Here is a 21485-nt window from a genome sequence, read left to right as displayed (position 1 = left end):
ACTCTCTCTTTGGTTCCCTTTTCCCTCGTCTTGAGTCCCTTTTTAAATTCTATTTTTATTCTATTTTCTTTTTCTTTTCTTGTTTGTTTTTCTTGAGGGTACGCTATATGATATGCTCCCATACAAAGATTGGTGACATTTATATTGATGATTTTATTGTTTACCTGAAGTTAAGTCTGACGTGCACACATGGGAACCGTTATTAATAAGTGCACGAAATGCTGCACTCTCTCATTTAAGCCCTTGGCTTATTGTATGTTTGCAATAGGCCAGATGAGGTGCTGATGGCAGTGTGTTACTCAAGAGTTATTAAAAGATTCTTGATCACATCTGTGAACTCAGTGTTAATATATTCCCTCTCTAGTGAATGGAACATACCCAGGTTTAATTACATGAATATGGAATCATTTGATAACAGGTCAAACATGTTAAGGTTCCTATATTTTACACTTTTCCAGTGTTTCATTTGAAGTGTTGATATCCATATGATGTATTTGTGGTTTTAAGAACTAAAAACCATCTTGGTGTAGTTTTACATCTCCTCTCTCAGTCTTCTCTCTGGAGCTCTAGTAAAGAACATGTCAGTGAGACAATCAGAAGAGAAGCTCTGAGCCACTCCCCTTATTGGCAGACTGTTTTCTGAGTGATCAAAAAAATATAGCAGATTTCAGGTGAACACTCAGAGAAACCAAATCCTGCAAGGTTGGATGGTGGGTTAAGGTGGGCGGGGCTTGGGGCGTGGTTGTGGGCAGTGACTGCTTTGTTGTGACATCACAAAGTTCCAGAAGTCCTGACGGCTGGTTTTAAGGCTCAGTTTCTGAATACAGGCTGTGTGCATTTCTCTGTGGACTGAGGCTTTGATACTTTCACAGTATTAATGTAGAACCTAGACCTGCTTTATAATCAAAAAAGACACGGACATCTCACTTTATACAATATGGGACCTTTAACAGATCATAGCCTGTCTCTGTTCAAGGATAGTCTTTAGCAGTGGAGACCTTCCTTGACAGCTGAGCAAGTCCTATTTGCTGGAGGCAGTGTGATACTGTCTAAAGCCCCAGAAAAGTGATGTTTAAGCTTCTTTATCTGACTGTTATCTTTTCTTTGTGACCCAGTCACACCCCATTCAAGTCAAAAAGTTAACTTCTTTTTGCCAAGTTTTCTCCTGTACAGCCTTCTGGGTAATATATTAGGATAGGTTATTATTCTGCTTTTCAAAACACATTCTGTTTTCAATGATCACCCAGGCCCTCATCTCCAGTGCATCAACCTTGGATGAAATCATCTCACTGATGGAATATAAAACACACGAACTGGAAGATACACTATCTTCGCTCCCACCTACTGGGAAGCAGCAAAGCACCTATCCCCCTGCTTCTCCCAGGCTCTCATCCAGAAGCGACTTCTTCAGCCTATACACCATTGTTCTTTCCCTACCCATAAGCCTAATTAGATGCCTTTGATACAGTATGAACAGAGAGAGGGACCCAGTTGTTGTGAATCCTCTAATGCACCCTCCAGTAGCTCTCACATTGATCCCTTTTTCTGTGAAGCTGCCATGAAGACTGTTCGTTGGCTCAGCATGGGCTATTATAAAAGACAACGGAGAACAAGTGGAAAACAAGCTCAAAAAGAAATGGGGTGGATTTATTTTAGTATAGGCTGCAAAGGTTGCCCAAGTCTTTTGGACCCCACTGTACATGGCTGGCATGCTAATGTGATGCTAATTGTAACTCAAACAGATCAGCGCAGTTAAACAGGAGCCCTCCTGGGAGATGTTTATATAATATACAATATTTATATGCTTACGACATTGTTAACCTGCTACAGTGACATGTACAACTGTTTGAGATGGGGCTTGGGAGGTACATGCATCAGAAGTTTGAATTCCCTGAGTCATTCGCAGCCTGTGCAGTGGTGAGGCTGACAGCACTGTATTTGTTTTTCATCAGTGAGTGTTTGGCTTGGCAGCAGCTTTCTATGGGCTGACCTGGGTGGGAGAGGCAGGCAGGCAGGAGGGGAGATTGTGGATTTCGTCGAATGAGCCAACAGGCTCCAGTGGCTCAGCAGACAGTGATTGGGCTGTGGCCGTTGTAGCCTCTCCAGGGGAGAAGGTGCCAAGTGCTTGTCCATTATAACAGGTTCTGTACTCTCTCAAGACACCCCCCACCCCCACCAAACCCCCTCACAGAGAACTCCTGCTTGAGTGCAGTAGGGGTACAAGCATGGTGCAGAGAGTGTTGTTGACATTTTCTGAAATTGCCTGAAAGCATTCTTGGTCAGCAGGAGCTGGCAGAAGGAAGACTTCAACTGTTGGATAGCCTGAAATGAGACATGCACAGAAAAACACTTGAACTCTTACGACTCGTGCAGAACTTTGGCTGATTATCATATTCAATTTCTTACAGAGAGAGAGATGAAAAAAAACTGACACCAAGCTCTAGGTAAGGGTGTGATTAGTGCCAGGATGTAGTTAGCCAAGCTTAGCATAAAAAGCAGGGAGAAATAGCTAGCTTAGCTCTGTCTAAAGTTCAAGAATGTGCTTACCAGCACCTTTACAGTTCAATAAATACCTTGTATCCGATTCATTTGAAATTTGCTCATAAATGTAAAAATGACTATTTGTGGAGGACGGTATAGTGCTGGAACTACAAAGGGGGATTAGCATATTTCTAAAATGTTGAACTATCACTAGCTAACTGACATTAGCAGTGGTGTTGCTTATTAATCAAACTGCGGTGCAGGTGTGTACATATGGAGATACTTGCTACAAAACTATTGTTAGCTGTGGTTTAAACTCTGGCTTTTTTTGTGTTGTCTCACTGTTGGTGAGTATCAGCTACAGCCAATGCAACAGCAATAGAGTGGCTACTTTATGCAAATACACCCTAAAAATGAGCAAGTTGCATTTTACTCAATGAAATAGTAATGCCCTGCTAATTACGCATTAGAGTAATTAGCTAGTTACATCATTCAACAACTGCAAATCCTCCACATCCACACGTCACAGCTTCTGTATTTAATATGAATAGACATAAAAAATAGACACTGTGGTTTAACAAGCAGTCAGTCTAAGCCTTGGGGGTACAGCCAGCTTAATGTTAGCCCTATCAAAGCCAACTATGTACTGCTACCGAGTTTCCTGCATAGTAGGCACTAGCTGGCAAGTTAGTGGGAGACACATTTCTCCTCTTTTGATGGACGCTTGTTGTCTCTTGCGGCAAGCTAATATGTCTTGGTCAGTTCTTCAAAGGTGCGCGCTGTATAAAATTTGCTCCAATTAATGGACAGACAAGGATCAATGTAATTACTGACTTTAACATTTTAAATGTCATACTATTAGTTCCTGGGAAAAGTAAGCACATTGCTAAGTAGCGCATGCTACCCAACATTACATGTCGACGTTTTCCATGAACAGAATGTACACTGAGAGTCAACCAGATTCTGACTGATTCAAGTGACAATAGATGGTACTGATGTCAGAACCGAAAAGTTGAACAACTGTCACAGGGAGGCACAGGACACGTTAAACACAGGGCTGATCTTTATGTTGATGCAGAAAAACATTTGGACTTTAAGTTTGGCCCGCACACAAATCAAGTATAGCCTACCTTTATAGATGATGTATTAAGTATACTGTATTTCTCAAAACTGCAAAAACACAAACACTACACAAATCTCATTGGCAAAATGAAAATCGTGTCACTTTAATCAACCCCACACAGTCCTTTTGGGGACATCATCCTCAGGTTATTAAATATCAAATGCACACACAGTGTGTATGTAATCCTCTCCTTAATTAGTACCAACAAGTCATCAGCAGTATAATGTATATCTCCCCAACACACACACACACGCACAATGTCCAAACCTAGCCGTATAGGTTGGCAGGCAAGTACAGAAGAACATCAGGCCATCATTTGTCAACCTGTCAAGGTGAATAACATCACATCCATCCCTCATCCAAGCTCCTGAGCACAGTGCTCACTGATGATACTGGTTAACAGTGGTGTCAAACTGAGCTCCACTGACCCTCAGGAGAAACTGTGTTTAGTAGTTAAAATATAAAATATCAGTAGAAAGAGTTAGTAGTACCATATTTTATCTTTTTCTCTACCTCCTGGAGCTCATATTTTTTTTTCTCTCTGTCTATAGAGAGCTGGTCCCACTGAGGTGCTTCAGGTTCACTCCAGCTGAAAAGGAAAATATCTATGCACCTTTTAAGGGTGGTGGATATAGTTTGGTTTGCACTATATGTCATATTCCACAGAAAGAAGTGGTTTAGATTACTAATTACGCACTACTTTTATTTGTTTGACAATAACTTTTTTTACATTCTGCTATTTTAGTAATTTAAGAAAAAAAATTTTTTTTTATTGATTTTGTCAACGAGAAAGACAAACTCAAACATCAATCTCTCCTGACTTTGATATACACTGAATCACTGTCTGTCATTAACCTACATAACGTCCACTGAGCCCTGGTAACAAGTCCTCTTCATCGGTGATGGGGTGGATCCAGGTGTGGCACAGAAGGACCTGACTGACTGCTGCAGTGATGCAGAACAAAAAAACCCCAAACATCTACAGCCTGTTTTAACAGGAGACAGGTAAGAGGACAACAGTGTCACATCTGCACAGAGGTATAACACATGGAGATGCTGTGGTAGAGCCAGAGACACAACACATTCAGAAATCCACCAACACTTTATTTAATATTAGTGTGTTTCTGTTCTCAGCCCTAGATGGTGGGACCCTCCTGAAGGACTCAGGTTAGAAACTCATCACCAGAAGCAGGGAGCAAATTATGTCAGGCTGTGACATGAGTCCACAGAGGGCTCTTTACAATGAATTAGGCTTGGACCAATATTTGATAATATTGAATATCACCGTATTTCCTGCCATATAACATCATAATATCCAGTTTTTGAGTTTTTGCTATTTTGAATTGGTTAGTGGCAGCACTTTTTCTTTCCTTACAATCTCAGGCTTTGGGTTCAGTCATAATTAAACAGTAGTTCATTATTTTACTTGTGTCTGTCTGTCTTTATGTGAATGTCACTCCATGCTATCTAACAGCAGACATCTGTCATTATCATTCTGTGCAGTCCAAAGGTAGACCATACTCTCCATAGTGTTTATGAACTTTATCTTTCATTATACAGAACACACACACGCACACACACACACCCTCTACCCACCCTCGACTATCATTGCTCCAGTTTCCTCCCTCGCATTTCTCCCTGTTGCATTTCAGATCCTGTGTCTCTTTCTCTTATGAATGTGTCAGAAACAGCTTTATTACCTGGGTCAAGCCAGAGGGTGCAGCTTAAGTGATAAGCAAACAAATGAATTCACGTTAATTCTGTTTTGTGTAGCACACGGGGCAACCACAGCCTAACCTCAATTACCATCACAGGATTCAGACAACAAAGCACAGACGGGAGGCAACGGATGATGTGTGAAGTAGATGATTAGTGTAAAGACGTGATTACTTGAGCTTTTATGTGTGAGGAATGTTACAGATATTTGGACACAAAGAAAGAGAAAAGCCTGTGAGGGCAGCAGAAGACACATTTAGAAGGCTAGTGGCATAACATAGTTCCCTCTGGCCCTGGACCTGGTCTGAGCTGTGATAAGACCTGGCTAAGAGGAGAGCCTCTCTGGCTGAACCCAGGCCAGCTATGATGAACACCAAGGTCCATCTGGACAGCCGTTGACCACAGCTCTCCACTGAGGCTCTGGCTGAGGACAGAGCTCGCTAGCCAGATGTGCCCCTCAGTCCCCAGAGCTGAGCTGGGTAACATGTACAGTGCAGTCTATGCATTAAAAAAAAAAAGAAAACAGAAAAAAAAAGTACATGAACAGATTGAGAACCAGGTCACATGTGCAGACAAATATGCACAGTCTGGAACACACACTAAGTATCTACATGTGCATCCCCACACACACAGTTACACAACCACACAATGTGTCATGGGGCTACTTTCGGCCTCCAGCGAAGGTTTATTAGACACACCACAGATGGACTATCTGTATTCTGTCCAACTGAAATCACTGTCACTGTCAGTCAAAGCTAAAAGCAGAATGAATCAGTAGGAGGCAGATTGCAGATCGGCACACACAGTCCTCGCCTGGAATGTCTAATTTTCTAGTGATGCTAATAGCCTCACTTAATTCATTTTAGCATTACAAAGTAATTATTACCATTTCACAGCCTGCTGACAGTGGAGGCAGCCAAATTCAGAAAGTGACATTGACTACTATTGTGGCATGGGGACAAAAACACCAGTGACACTTCAGGGAAAAAAGAGAACTGGTGAATGTTTCCACAGCTACACTGTTGTGTTATGGTTTGTTCAGTGTATTAAGAGGGTGGGAATAGACAGACAACATTGGTTTTGTAACCTGATTGCAGGGATTTGATCCTACTCACCCACAAGAGCGTTAGTTAAGACCAACACTGCTGTTGGGTAATAAGGTCAGTCAGTCAGTGTTTCAGTTCATCCCAGAGGTGTTGATGTTAAGGCTCTGCAGGTCAGTCAGGTTCTTCTCAAACAAACAAACAAAAAAAAAAACAGTGAAAACTATTTTTGTTTTCTTCTTTGTGCACAGGTAAAAAACACAAACTGGTGATACAAAGTTAGAAACAGACAGTTGTCAAAGTAGCATTTTAGGCTGTAGTATTCAGAATCTGTGTCATTGGCCTAGCCTCTTTTTCACTGACTCTTATTAACCAATGAAACATTAGATAGATGTAGTAGCAGCTGCTGAGCTTTGTAAACAAAATGATCAGTTCTTGAAGATGTAGATGTAAAGGTGTTTTCCAACTTGATAACATGCTTATCAAAAAAAACAACACAAAGATATTTTAAATCCACCCACTGCTCATTTAATTAACTTGTCTCTTAAAGACAATATATTCTCTAATAATTGGAAGCACACCATTGTCGCCATCACCTGCTTTTAAATCTGGAGACTGCCACCAAGCCATATGCGTATTGGCAGGTAGGGTTGTCACGATACCAGAATTTCAGTAGTCGATACCAATACCTGTGATTTTCCACGATTCTCGATACTAATTCGATACCACAATTAAAAAATAAAAAACAAATAAACACAGGGCGGCCCGATGGCAGAGTGGTTAGGGCACTTACCACATGAGCGGATGCTCTCAGCAGCTGACCGCCGGTTCGACTCCCGACTGGCCCGACCTGTCCTGCGTGTCATTCCCCCTCTCTCTCTGCCACTGTCCTGTCACTCACTACTGTCCTGTCAATAAAGGCAAAAAAATGCCCAAAGAAAATCTTTAAAAAAAAAAAAAAAAAAAAAAAAAGCAGAACCCATCTACTTTTAAATTCACTAATTTATTGAAAACTGCTTTAAACTGTCAAGTATTTAACACCACTATAAGAACAAGCAATACTGTGCTTTATGGTAATAAATAACAATATTCAGCTATTTACACTCAAAAAAGAACAGCAGTGGCATGGAGCCTTCAAATATATAAAACAAACAATATTCTTCTTCTTATAAATATGCAGATAAATAACTAAACAACAGTGGTGTGGAGCCTGATGTCACATAACTAAAACCTCTAACACCAGGCACTGTTTGCATGTCGGCTTGTTTGTGTCTAGAATTGCTCCGTATTCATCCGCCTCCAATGCAAAATATTTCCACTCGTGACTCTTCGTACCTGTTTTGTCAACGAGCCGACGTGTTGTGCTTCCACTCCCACCTGCTGAAGCCATTGTTATTATCTCAGGTATTTCTTCTTCAGCGCCGCTGACTGCTCTGTGCTGCTCACACGCGGACACTGCCCCCGTCACTTCCGCCAAGAATCGACACGGCTCGCAGAGGGAAAAGTTGAATATTCGGTTCTGACGGTACCAGAAAAAGCAGGTATCGATGTATTTTTTGCGTGTTGGTATCGAATTGGTACCGAAAGTATTGGTTCTTGTGACAACCCTATTGGCAGGACTTTCAAAGGTTGCTGAGAGAGTTGTCACTGAACAACTGACAACTTATCATATGGACTCCCTCTGATAAAAATCATGTTTTTAACCTTGTCTCTAATGTTGACACTGTCATCAAGGTGAAAAACACTGATAAAGTTATTGGCCCTGGGTCAGGAAGTGACATCATTATTTAAGCTGTGTCGCCAGTGCACACACATGCATCCTTGTGCATGTGCGAGCATCATTTTTTTCTCCCCTGAACAGACTAACTGTGAGCAGGAACACCTCTAAGTGCCTTTTCAGTCCAGCTTTGCTGCTTTTTCATCTGTCACTCTTTCTCATCTCTTCCTCTCTTCATCCCACTGTGGGGAAGATGAAAGGAGACACTAGCACTGGCTATGAACCTCACCAGCCATCTTTTGTGTGTGTATGTGCGCGCGCGTGTGTGTGTATGTGTGTGTCTCTATTGATTCTTACAAATACTGCTCGAATCATTTTTGTTGGTACCTCTTAAAAAGTACTGAAAGTACATTTTGTGGAGGACAATCATTGCTACTTCTGTAAGGTTCACAATCAGTGACCGACAAGGACACACAGCTGCTATTATGTTTTAAATTATTTTGTATCTGAGGATTTTCAGTGAACATGAGAGTGTTCAATAGCGTTTACTTTCCATTTGTCACAGCACTCAGCAGGACGTGCCAAAGTCCACAAGTTTGCAACAGCAAATCCATTTTGGGAGAAGCATTAAGGCAGCTGGATTACATTTTTCCATCAACCTAATGATAAGTAATACTGAATATATCTACAGCACATTTCACTGCCAAAATATTTCATTTGTTTTCCTACAACATTTACTCATAGTAGCAAGGGTATGATTAAAATATTCTGGTCCTGTTTAGGCAAGTTAAAGCAGTTTGTTTAGAGGAGTAGTTGGACATTGTGGGATATGCTCTCATTTCTCAGGCAAAGAGTTACACGAGAAGATTTATATTTGTGCGTTACAGATGCAACCAGCAGCCCGTAAGCTTAGCGCCACATAACGACTGGAAGCAAGGGGAAACAGCTAGCCTAGCACTGTCTAAGGGTAACGGACCAATCTCTCTTCAACTCATTATATTTAAGTTCATTTAATCAATGCCATCTGCTTTTTTTAGTGATTTATTTGTTTATTATTTCCCACAAAAAAAGAGTTAAAAAAAAAACACGATTTGCTGGTTCATGGGAGGTGGGCTTCCTGGAGTATCCACTTGTTGCTGGTTGAGTACTGGCTGAAATGATTTTTATTCAGAAGTTATCTACAGAAAATATTTGTGGATATACTCCTGGTTACACAGTAACATGACCTTTGACCATTGGGCCTCTAGGATTCTCAATGTCTTGTCGTCTTTTAAAAAAAAAAAAAAAAAAAAAATACATTATGCAGCATTGTAGGCTGTATTTGTATGTTACACACAAAGTCTTTTTTATATTTTTCTTCTGTCTCTGGCTCAGTGGCATCAGGGGATGTTCAGGTTTCTGATTGTCTGTAGAGACATGTCTTTGACCACTCAATGTCCCAGTCTCTATTATTTCTGAAAGAACTTTTCAGGAGTTATTACCAGACTTTAACTTGGGGATGGTTTCACCAAGCTTTACAACTCATCAGGATTTAGACAGTTATTCTGCTTCTTGCATTAACAAAATAAATTCAATTCAGTTGCCGTTTTTCTACTGGATCTTGGGTTAAATGCATAAAACTCTGTATAAATTCATGACCAAAACTATGTGTACACACAAAACCAGAAACATGTAGATGCATTCTTTGGGTCAGAATTATAAATTTGTACGCATGATCTCATTTAAAAAATCTCAATCATTGAGAAATTGGGCGCACGTGCACAAGCCTCATTTCTCCTCCCACCATCAGCCATAAAGGGATGAAGAAACTTCTTTTAATCCATCAGTTTGCAGACAAAAACACTGTATGTGCCACAAGTTGTCAGGCATGGCACAGAAAAGAACGACTAAAAAGAAACACAACTTTAAAGATTGTTGGTCAGATCACAAACGGGAGCTCATCAGTAAACTTCAGGACAGTAACTCCAACTGTAAAGTTCTGTTTGACTCTGAACTTGAACTGTCAGGACCAGAGACGTCTTCATCAGGCTCCGGACAGGCATCAAACTGTGATTAGTAAATTACAATAGCCTGGTAACAGTTGACAGAATGACTCATGACAAATGATGAGGATATAATATAAAACAATGCTAAAGGAAAGAGCACACAAACACAGTTGTTTTGTGTATGAATTGTCAGATTACTTTTGAATGAAAGGTCAGTAAAGTCGTCTGTTTTGTTTTATGTTAAACTCTGTGTCTCCTCTTTAATTTGCATTTTCACTTCCTTGTATCTAACTTGGCTCGCTCTAAAAAAGTCAGCTCCAGCCAGTCTGACCAACCTCCCCTGACCTCTGTGATCAACAAAGTGTTTCCACCACAAAGCTGCCGCTCACTGGATGTTTAGTTTTAGTTTTTAACACCATTTGGACTAAAATCTAGAGACTGTTGTGTGTGAAAATCCCAGGAGATCAGCGGTTTCAGAAACACACAAACCAGCCGGTCTGACACCAACAATCATGTCATGGTCAAAGTCACTGAGATCACATTTCTTTGTCCCACATTCTGATGTTTGATGTGAACATTACCTGGAGCTCCTGACCTGCATCCACATGTTTGTATGCATTGCACTGTTGCCACATGATTTGCTGACTGGATAACTGCATGAATAAGCAGGTTTTTGGCTTCAGAGTGGACCATAACGCCACATCTAGCCAAAAGTGCTACCTCAGAAACTCAGGAATAGGTAAATGCTGACTTTGCATGCCAGCATCTGTGTATGAGACACTGATGTTGTCATTCATTTTCACAGCATAAGTTACACAGAGACCTTAAGTACACTACAAGGCCCATAATACTATTTCCACATGAATAGGACTATCGTAATGAATTATTAGACACAGAGTAAGTCTTTTCTTCAGATGTCAGCCCTTCAGGGTCAGTGTTTTTCCACACCAAAAAGTGCAGAGGCCCTAAGATTATCCCTTGTTGCATGGGTCTTTGCCAATCAAAATCGTTTTACTGATTATTTTCCAGGGATTAGGGGTATTTTTCCAGTAGAATGTAATAACCACCGTATATTTCAACCTCCTTTTAATCAGTGGGGAAAAGGAACAATCAGTTACATCACTGAGAGGGAGAGAGTCGGTTTTCCCCCCAAAGCTAAAGTGTACTGCTTATTTATCCAGCATCTAAGGCTTCCCTGGTTTATTTTATCTGAGTGAAATTCCAGCATCAGCCCAAATTTCTATGGGGTGGTGGGCCTCGTCAGGGCCTTCTCTGTCTTAGCAGATGTGGAGGAGTGGATCGGAGGTAGTGCTGCTGGTGTGAGGGTGTAGTGAGGGGGGAGAAAACCAACCTACTTTTGTCTTAATAGTGGAAATGTTTCAGACTCCCAGTAATTGGATCATTTAAAGGCCTGGTGAGAGACATGTGCCCGCACAGCCAAACATTTTGGAGAGAGACGCGGCTGAGAATGAACGGAACTATGTAATAAGTGTATGTAATATTATTGAGAAAAGCCTCTTTAATACCTCTTTATACTATGACAGAGTTATTTAGTTTCATGCGTTTGTCTTCATGCATTTCATCAGCGTCATTAGCTGATGAAATGATTGGCTGAAAGGAATAAAACTGCTCAAAGGGAAATGTGTTGCAATAAGGGTTTTATATTTATGTTAAAATGTACACATAGGCTTTCACACAAACAGGCAGTGAATGCACAGTGAGACATGTGCGTGTGTCTTACTTCAGTCCGTACACTCACATGTAGTACACTGTGTTCACAGTATACTCACTGAACATGGGAATTCCACCCCCATCAGTGCTGGGTCCTCCTTCTTTGGTTGAAGTCTGAAAATATGTTGTTGGTCCTTCCCCTTCTGCTATGTAGCCAAGATGGCTACCGCTGAGGGTGAGAAGTGTCCATCATTTAACACTCATTTTTTTTTGACTATTCTGAGTGCACCATCCAGGTGCTCACAGTGCACTGCATGTTGCCCTACTTGTCGATGTGAATGCACTTATTCACTCAAAACAGCAAGTAAAAGTATGCTGTGTCTGAGAGGAGCGGATGCCACTGTTAACGTCATGTCACACAAGGAAAAGTAGCTTCAATAAGTTTTTCCAAGAAGTGCCAATAAACAGTGTTTGGTCTTTTCTCAAAGAAAAATGTCGCTTTAAACAACTGCAACTGTCATGGAAATGAAAAACTAGTGAAATGCTCAGCTCAGTTTTCCTCAATAGAAAAACTGCTATAATACTGTCAAGTCCCTGTTGTGACCTGGTTTCTGGAGAACCCCAGTTACATGTTCTGCATGTAAACATCATATTCTGGTTTCAGAAACCTGGATAAGTGATTATTCCTGATTTGAGCACCACAGATTTTCTATCTGGAGTAATGTGATGGAAACTGGGACACTGTGGTGTGGAAACAGTCAAGGTTTCAGATCACTTTCTGTTGGTGCAGACATTAGTGGTTGACATGTTAAGGATTCAAGACACAACTGCAAGCACATGATCACAAACCTGTATAGTGTTGTGTTCGTGTAGACAGGGATGTGATAAACCAGGTTCCTCATGTTCCATGTAAACATCATACTATGAATAAGATAAAGACTTATTTGGAATAATAATGTGCATGTAAATGTACTCACTGCTTCCTTGGAAAGTAAGGTTCTGTTATTTCACAAACCCAAAAAAACAAACTAATACGTCTAGGTGCTACTAACAGGAAGGCAAAAGTCAGAAAATCCACTAACAGGCAAAACTCAGGAAAAATCACAGGAGCACAAGGAAACATCAAAGGAAACTGAAGAGAGAAAGACAGAGGCTGAAATACACGAGGGAGGCTGGGTAATTAGGAACAGGCGAAACACATTGAGGGGAAGACGATCACAAGAAAAAATGGATACAGACAGAAAGTAAATATACACAATATAAGTAATTTCAAAAGTAAAACAACCAAGGCATTTCAGGGGCAGATCGAGACAGAAAACTCAGAATCAGAATCAGAATCAGAATTGGTTTTATTGCCAAGTATGTTTCCACATACAAGGAATTTGTGCTGGTGATTGGTGCAATTGGGGATCAGGGGGATCAGTGACAGTGGGGCTCTCTAGCCTCGTTGATAAGGCTGATAGCAGACAGGAAGAAGCTGTTTTTGTGGCGAGAGGTTTTGGTCCTGAAGGACCGCAGCCTCCTGCCAGAGGGGAGTGACTCAAAGAGTTTGTGTCCAGGGTGGGAGGAGTCAGCTACAATCTTCCCTGCACGCCTCAGAGTCCTTGAGGCGTGCAGGTCCTGGAGGGATGGAAGATTGCAGCCAATCACCTTCTCCGCAGAGTGGATGATACGCTGCAGTCTGTTATTGTCCCTCTCCGTGGCAGCAGCGTACCAGATGGTGATGGAGGAGGTGAGGATGGACTCAATGATGGAGGTGTAGAAGTTCACCATCATAGTCCTTGGCAGGTTGAACTTCTTCAACTGCCTCAGGAAATACATCCTCTGCTGAGCTTTCTTGATGAGGGAGCTGATGTTCAGCTCCCACTTAATGTCCTGTGTAATGGTGGTTCCCAAGAAGTGGAAATGCTCCACGGTGGCCACGGGGGAGTCACACAGGGTGATGGGGGTGGGTGGGGCTGGGTTTTTCCTGAAGTCCACTATCATCTCCACTGTCTTCAGAGCGTGAAGCTCTAGGTTGTTCTTCCTCCACCAAGTCACCAGACGGTCAGTCTCCCACCTGTAGGCAGACTCATCACCATCAGAGATGAGTCCAATGAGAGTGGTGTCGTCTGCAAACTTCAGGAGCTTGACAGACTGATGGCTGGAGGTGCAGGTGTTGGTGTACAGGGAGAAGAGCAGAGGAGAAAGAACGCAGCCTTGCGGGGATCCAGTGCTGATGGTCTGGGAGTCAGACACATGCTTTCCTAGCTTCACGTGCTGCCTCCTGTCAGACAGGAAGTCGGTGATCCACCTGCAGGTGGAGTCAGGCACGCTCAGCTGGGAGAGCTTGTCCTGCAGCAGAGCCGGGATGATGGTGTTGAAGGCAGAGCTGAAGTCCACAAACAGGATCCTGGCATAGGTCCCTGAGGAGTCCGGGTGCTGGAGGATGAAATGGAGAGCCATGTTGACGGCGTCATCTACAGACCTGTTGGCTCTGTAGGCGAACTGCAGGTCTCCAGTGAGGTGTTGAAGATGTCCGTGAACACCAGAGTCAGCTGATCAGCACAGTGCTTCAGGGATGATGGAGAGACAGAGTCAGGACCGGCTGCTTTGCGGGGGTTCTGCTTCTTAAAAAGCCTGTTGACATCTCTCTCCAGGATAGAGAGAGACGTTCCTTTGGTAGGGGAGGAGGGTGTTCTGATGTGGCTAGTTGTTGAGTGCCAGGGTCCCTGCTAAAGTGGGGGAGGAGAAGCTGGTGGTCTGGAGGTGGTGGCTGGACTCGTGGGGGTTGGTGACAGGCCTGTCCCATTGTCTTTCAAAGCGGCAGTAGAACTCATTCAGATCGTTGGCCAGGCGGAAGTCGTTAATGGAGTGGGGGGGGGGGTTTAGGTTTGTAGTTAGTGATCTGTCTGAGCCCTTTCCAGAAGCAGAGTCATTGGCTGAGAACTGGAGCTGAAGTTTCTCAGAGTACAGTCGTTTAGCTTCTCTCACCGCCTTGCTAAACCTGTACTTGGACTCTTTAAACTTGTCCCTGTCCCCACTCCTGAAAGCTTCCTCCTTTTGCCTCCTGAGCTGACTGAGCTTAGCTGTGAACCAGGGTTTGTCATTGTTATAACTCACCCTGGTGCGTGATGGGATACAGCAGTCCTCACAGAAGCTGATGTATGATGTCACAGCCTCTGTGAACTCATCCAGACTGTTGGAAGCAGTCCTGAACACTTCCCAGTTAGTGCAGTCCAAACATGCCGCAGATCCTCTATGGCTTCACTGCTCCACTGCTTCGATGTCTTCACAACAGGTTTACACAGTTTTAGTTTCTGCCTGTATGTGGGAATCAGGTGGACCATGACATGGTCAGAGTGGCCCAGTGCAGCCCGGGGGACGGCGGGATAAGCACCACTGATTGTGGTGTAACAGTGGTCCAGAGTGTTCCCCTCTCTGGTCGGGCAATTAACAAACTGTCTGTATTTGGGCGGTTCGTGGCTGAGGTTACCTTTGTTAAAGTCACCAAGGACAATAACTACGGAGTACGGGTTGGTCCGCTCCACACACAGTATCTGCTGTGGCCTGTGGTGGGATGTAAACACCGACCAGGATGAATGAAGTGAACTCACGGGGGGAGTAGAAGGGCCTGCAGTTTATGATGAAAGTTTCCAGGTCAGGAGAACAGTGCTGCAGGATCACTGTCACGTCTCTGCACCAGCCACTGTTAGCAGAAAAACTGATTCCTCCACCTTTCGTTTTGCCGGACAGCTCTGTGTCGCGATCCGCTCTGAAGAGCTGGAAGCCGGCCAGCTCCAGCGCAGAGTCCGTAATCGATCCACACAGCCACGTATCCATGAAGCACAGGACGGAAGATGAAGAAAAGTCTCTGTTCTTCCTCACCAGCAGCTGAAGTTCATCCAGTTTGTTGGGCAGTGAATGCACCTTGGAGAGAAAGATACCTGGGAGCGGTGTGCGGAGTCCGCACACGCGCCGGCGTTTCACTGCGAGAGCAACGGTCAGTGCACCTCTGACCAAAATGTCCAATAATTCCACAGGTGAGTCGAGAAAGGTGGAAAAAAATCCACTGGAGTTGTTTCTCTGATGTTAATGAGCTCTTCTCTGGTGAAAGAGCTCCGGAAACCAAGGCAGAAAACTGAATTTACAAAGAAAATAAGGCAAAAGAGTGCGCACCAAAACACCAAGGCAGCCAGAATTTCATTGTCATATATTCAAAAAGCTTTGCTTTGAATAATTAATTATATGTAGACTTATTTGGTCAAAACTGCAATTACTTAAGATAAGAAATGTACATTTTACTTATTTTTTCTGCAGTGGCAGTGCAGCTTATATTAATGCTCTCCAGGTGACATGGCAGAGACACTACAGTTTCAGCAGCATAGGTCTGAAACAGCCACATTGGGATCCATTGTTCAACCACAGTGATGACCTCAACTCCATATCTTACTCTCTTAATCTGGACATTACTCTCTGTGTGGACTGCTGGCTGTTGTGAGTTTTCACTGTCTGGTTATTTGCATTACTGCATCTGCTAACTAGACCCTCTCCTTACTAAAATGTGATACGAACACAAGCGCACAAATTTGTGCTGTAGTTTGTACTGAGTTTGCGACTCCAGTGAATGTATTCAGCATCTGATTTACTAAAACTGCAGCTTGTTTCATGATCAGCTGGACTGAACCTCTAAGAGAAGGCCACTTCAGATGTGGGATTTCTATATGATCACTTCACTCGGGATGTAAGTAATGACGACCTGAGGCAAACTGTTACCATCCCTCTAAATATTATAAGTTATTATGATTACAATATTTAGAATACTTCTAATTCTTACTAGATTAGAATGAAAGAAAGACACAGATAATTTACACAAGGTGCACACAGAGGAGAGAGAGAGAGAGAGAGAGACTGATGGTGCAGGTCCAGCACCATCAGGGTGGAGGTGGTCTTGACATGGATCCTGAGGCAAATGCAGCCAAAGTCTTATGTAAATGTTTTAACACAACAAAGAAAAGTTTAGCTGCAGTCTGTAGTGATCAAGTTTGATGAACACAAACCACAGTTCCTCCACCGCTACTCTTTTGAGTTCCAGTGATCACACATTGTGTTCATTAATAACTTCATTTTTGTTTCTAATGTTTCATGACAAGCTTACTTGTGGCTCTTGTGAATCCTGTCTGTGCTGTGTTTATGCTTCATTTTCAGAGGCACCAAGTTTTCCTCGTAACCAGTGTGACCTTGCATAATCATGCTCTGTTAGCGTGTCTCCTCCTGTCACTTGCATAATCCTGCTTCAAATGCATATGCACTGAGGAGTGAGCTGTACGGTGCCCCAGATGGGTCAACACAATGCAAAAACCACAACACAAATACAAAAGCCACAACACGAATGCAAAAGCAACAACATAAACATGAAAGCAGCAACATGAGTGCAAATTAAGCCACCACGTAAAAAAAGGCACAACAAATATGCAACAACACTGTTGTAGCTTAATTCACATTCATGTGTGGCTTTTGTCTTTGTGTTGTGGCTTTTGAATTGTGTTGACTTGTCTGGTCCACCGTAGAGATACATGTTGAAGACACAAATGACATGCAAACTGCGACTCCAGTCTTCTGTGACTGTTTGATACATGGTATAATACTTGATAACGTTAGCAAGCTAAGCTAAGTAGCTCCCAGTTTCTAATAGCTTCAAGATTAATACAAATATTATATGTTTTGCACTGCACCAGTTTTACTCACTGAGTTCAATTTGTTCTCAGATGAACTCAGACTGTGAAAGCAGTTATATAATGTAACCATGGTTGTGGAGGGAGATTTCTAAAGTAAAAAATAAATAAATAAATAAATGAAAATAATAACTCTGACTCAAAAAGGTTGCCTCAGCTTGGCTTGACTTCATTTTTTTATCAGAAAGAATTACAAAATGGAAGTGTGGAGTTTGAAAGAAATTGTTATTTAGGAAGCACCAAGCATCTTATTAAAAGATCAAGTTGCAATATGGGACATGTAGAAACCAGTGTTTTCAATCCCTGAGCATAAAAATTAGGATGTGTCAGATTCTGCTGCTTCGATTTTTACAACTGTTGTTTTAATCTGTCAAACTTTATGGAGATGCTAAAAAAAACCAAACAAAAACAAAGTAGCTTTCAGTGTTCATAGTCTACACAGCCAGCTCTCATGGGGAAATGCCCACCTGGAGACTCAAGGCTTAGATGCTCCATCCATAAATATGGCCAAAAGATTTTATCCTTTTTTGGTGAAAAAAAAAAAAAAAAGGAAAAGTATACACTTTATCTGCAGGATCATTATAGTTCGTATTTCCTCACACAGAAACTGAGGGGAATTCAGATCTCACTTGGACTGGTTTGATTGGGTGTAGTTCTTTTTACATTCAAGTCTGCTTTACCTGTTGATTGCAGGAGCAGTAAAGGTTGATGAAGGGTTCAGGCTCCAACATCGTGATTGGTATCGAAGCCATGGGGACCAAACACAAACACACACACACACACACACACACACACACACACATACAAACACCACTGCTGGGGGGGGGGTGGAGGCAAACAGTGTTGGATGAACGGTTCAAATATATTGGCATGATAACTAATTCAGCACCTCTTCCACTGCCATTCAGAAATATCAAAGCAGTTCCCTGAATAGACCAAAAACAAATGATAAATAATGACTGCTTTCCCATCGCTCTGTCACATTTCATTTTCTTTTTATTTCTTCACATGGATGCATCAAACTATAATCAGCTCATTGTTCCTGTGCCTGTTCACACTGGGTTCCCAATTAATTTCTCTATACTCCCCATGCCTAATATGGGCTGGTAAGTCTTTGATCTGTGTTAGCAAAGTGTTAAATCTGTTTGATCTCTTCGATTAGCCCCCAACGTGGTGTCTAGACACCAAGGCCAGCGGGTGAGGAGCTCCCCTTCTCTTTGTTTTCCTATGCTCTGTAGGTCTTGGCTCTGGTAACTCCTGAGGGATGCACTGCATACAAAACACTTTCAGCAAAGGTACACAGATTAATTGCACTGGTAATTATTCTGAATGATATTATCACTTGACCTTCTAATATCTGCTTGGGGAAAAAAATAAAAGGAAGAGTCACTCAGTAAATACAGACATCCTTGAGCATGAAGATATCAAATTCAGCCATTTAATAATGAGCTTTTACTTTTCTCTATAACACATTTTGCACCAGTGCAGCCAAAATGCCTGTGAGCAAGACATTTCACCTGGAATTACTTATTTTATGTTTCCCCCAATTTTCACATTTTCAACAGCTCAAAATTAGCACAGTGAAATAATGTTGCCAAAACAGACTTAAGCATTCAGTGTTGTATGGATTATGTGGTTCTGAGAGTATAAAGAACATGTCTTTGTGTTTCCAGATGTTCAGCCGTTGTGTGGCAGGATTCATGTGGAAAACAGGGGTTGTTGTTGGTGATCTGAGAACACATGTGCATATACTGTTTAATAGTGCTGCAATAAGAACAAATCTGAATTAGTTTGGCTTCATTTAACAATGACTGCACTGTTGAAGAAGTTGCAGGTTGTGAACATAGACTGTTTTACCCACAGGTTTCCGAAGAGTGGTTTGAAGCTCAGAGTGGGCTGCTTCGCCATCACCATCTTGGCACTGTGTGACTCCGCTTAACTCCCAGCTAATCAAAAAGTGGGCAAAGAGGTGGGGCATGTGTGGAGCTGAGACTTTGGTGCATGCTGGTATGTGACAAGCATACTGCTGTCCCTCAAAGCAGCACGCCCTAAATTACATGTAACTTTAAGTCTTAATCAAATTTAAACAGGTGAGTTATATAAACATTTTCCTGCGTACAGTTTTCATGACAGGGTAAATTAGTCATAGGGACTGAAACGGTTTGTTGTACCAGCTGTACAAGCTGTGCAACATGTTCATTTCTGCTGTCGAGTCTACTGGGATTGACTCACTTTTGGAGCCAGCATCAACTGGTCATTCGAGGAATTGCAGTTTTTGGCATTTTTCAGGTTGCCATTTGTGACACACTCACAGAGAATTATAACCGGTGGGCAGCTGTTTTTTTAAGGAAAACACTGGATACTACAATGCCAGCACAGAACAGGAGACATATAAAGTTAGCGACTATTTGGTGAACAAAATGAAGCATTTAGCAGCCAGATATTTTTTCTCTACAGTCAGTGGACACTAAAACATAGCCAAAAGGGCAGTGAACATTGAACTTAAATTTATTAACTGCCCTTAAACAAAATTCCAAATAATTGGTAGCATTGCACGGTGTGTCTCAGATATGAAAATAGGCAACTGTTTGCTAACACAGCCAAAACAACTTCACAAGCTGATAAAATGTCATTGTTTGTTTTCCAGCTTGTTGCACAAAATTCAAATAGCACTGGTTTAATCATGGATAAAATGATAGGAGGTAATATTAAAGGTGTTGCTTGTAAGTCCTTTTAAAATTTGCACCAATTCTACAATAGTCCCCCATCTCAGTGGAACCTTTTAGGTTCTTTCAACTAATTGTTTTGGCCCACACAAGTCCAGGCTCAGCACCCTCAATCACAGCTGTAGCAAAGAGCTGTTCTGGGGAAAAAATCTTCTGAGAAACCAACGGTATGCTGCCTGCCCAGCATCAGAGAGCAGGCAGAAAGTTAGCAGCTAGTTGGTTCACATAAAGGAGCATTTAGCTGCGAAAGAATCAGATGTTTGCTTCAGGAGTTGGTGGAGACCAAAACCAGAGGAACAAGCAGGTGAATATCAGACTTACTCTCAACTTGTGGACACACACACACAGCAATGACACATTCAGCTTAACATATGTCAGATACTGTGTTTTCTATGCTTGTCTTATCTTAGCTTCCCCAAATGGAAATAAATAAATGAATACAGCACTAAGTGTCTTAATTTAATTCAATTGCTTCTTTGCCTCTTTTCTGATTACGAAAGCATGAGTCATCCACTTCACCCACCAAGGAACCAACAATGCCACTCACAAACAAAATAACACCTTCAGGCTTCCACCAAAGCCTGGATCTTTTCATATTAATTATACAGAAAAATAAGTCACGTAATGGGTTTAAAACATCAGGGAGAAACGAGTGTTCTCAGTCAAGAGTGAAAGGATGGCCCATGAGCTATTAGCAGTTTGGCCACAGCTCCATATGTTGAGATCTTGTCTCTAGTGAGCTCTGTGAAGCATTTTACTCACACTCTTCCTTCATGGTGATCATGTGTTAGTGTTGTGTTTTGAGCTGTTTACGTTGTCTTTTTACCGAGCAGTGAACCTTAATCACTTTACTTAATCATAATGGTGGTAGGTCAGTGAATGAAAGCAATGGCAAACAGCTTTGGTTGTTTAATGCTTGAGCCTTTGTTGACTCCACTGACAGAAAATGTCATTTTGACTCTGTGGCATGATAATACTGAACCCTACATTTTTGAGAGTGAGCGCTGGCAGCGATGGTTGGACGTTGGACAGGGGATAGCATGTCACAGCTGGAGGTCTTTGCTGTATTCAGTCAGGGCTAAAAGTACACAGGGGGAGAAGAAACAAAGTGTCAAACACTAGACGACCGTCGACTCAATACTTTATGAGTCGCAGAAAGAGGAGCAGCAGGTGCCCACCGCCATAGTAACAACTGTGAAAAATTCAATTCCTCCTGCCTTTCCCACTCAGACTGTGGAGGATTAAGACCCTGAGAGGCACACCCGGCTACCTGCTGGTCCCGTTCAGCTCTCTCACAGGACCCAACATA

At 42.2% G+C, this 21485-nt stretch overlaps 2 long non-coding RNA genes across 2 annotated transcripts; one reads left to right on the top strand and one right to left on the bottom strand.

The window, feature by feature from the left end:
* Positions 1 to 820: 820 nt before the first annotated feature.
* Positions 821 to 7336, bottom strand: LOC139625002 (uncharacterized). Its single transcript, XR_011691808.1, has 3 exons — positions 7157 to 7336; positions 6436 to 6548; positions 821 to 2322 (listed from the first exon to the last, which is right to left on the bottom strand). It is a non-coding gene; the product is annotated as an uncharacterized lncRNA (long non-coding RNA).
* Positions 2317 to 9315, top strand: LOC139625003 (uncharacterized). Its single transcript, XR_011691809.1, has 2 exons — positions 2317 to 4609; positions 4739 to 9315. It is a non-coding gene; the product is annotated as an uncharacterized lncRNA (long non-coding RNA).
* The last annotated feature ends 12170 nt before the right edge of the window (positions 9316 to 21485 follow it).

This window comes from Trachinotus anak, unplaced genomic scaffold (genome assembly GCF_046630095.1).
Source record: "Trachinotus anak isolate AG129_WGS33_773 ecotype Australia unplaced genomic scaffold, CSIRO_AGI_Tana_v1 ptg000001l, whole genome shotgun sequence".
Lineage (NCBI taxonomy): Eukaryota > Metazoa > Chordata > Actinopteri > Carangiformes > Carangidae > Trachinotus > Trachinotus anak.
This window is presented reverse-complemented; position numbering and strand designations above follow the sequence as displayed.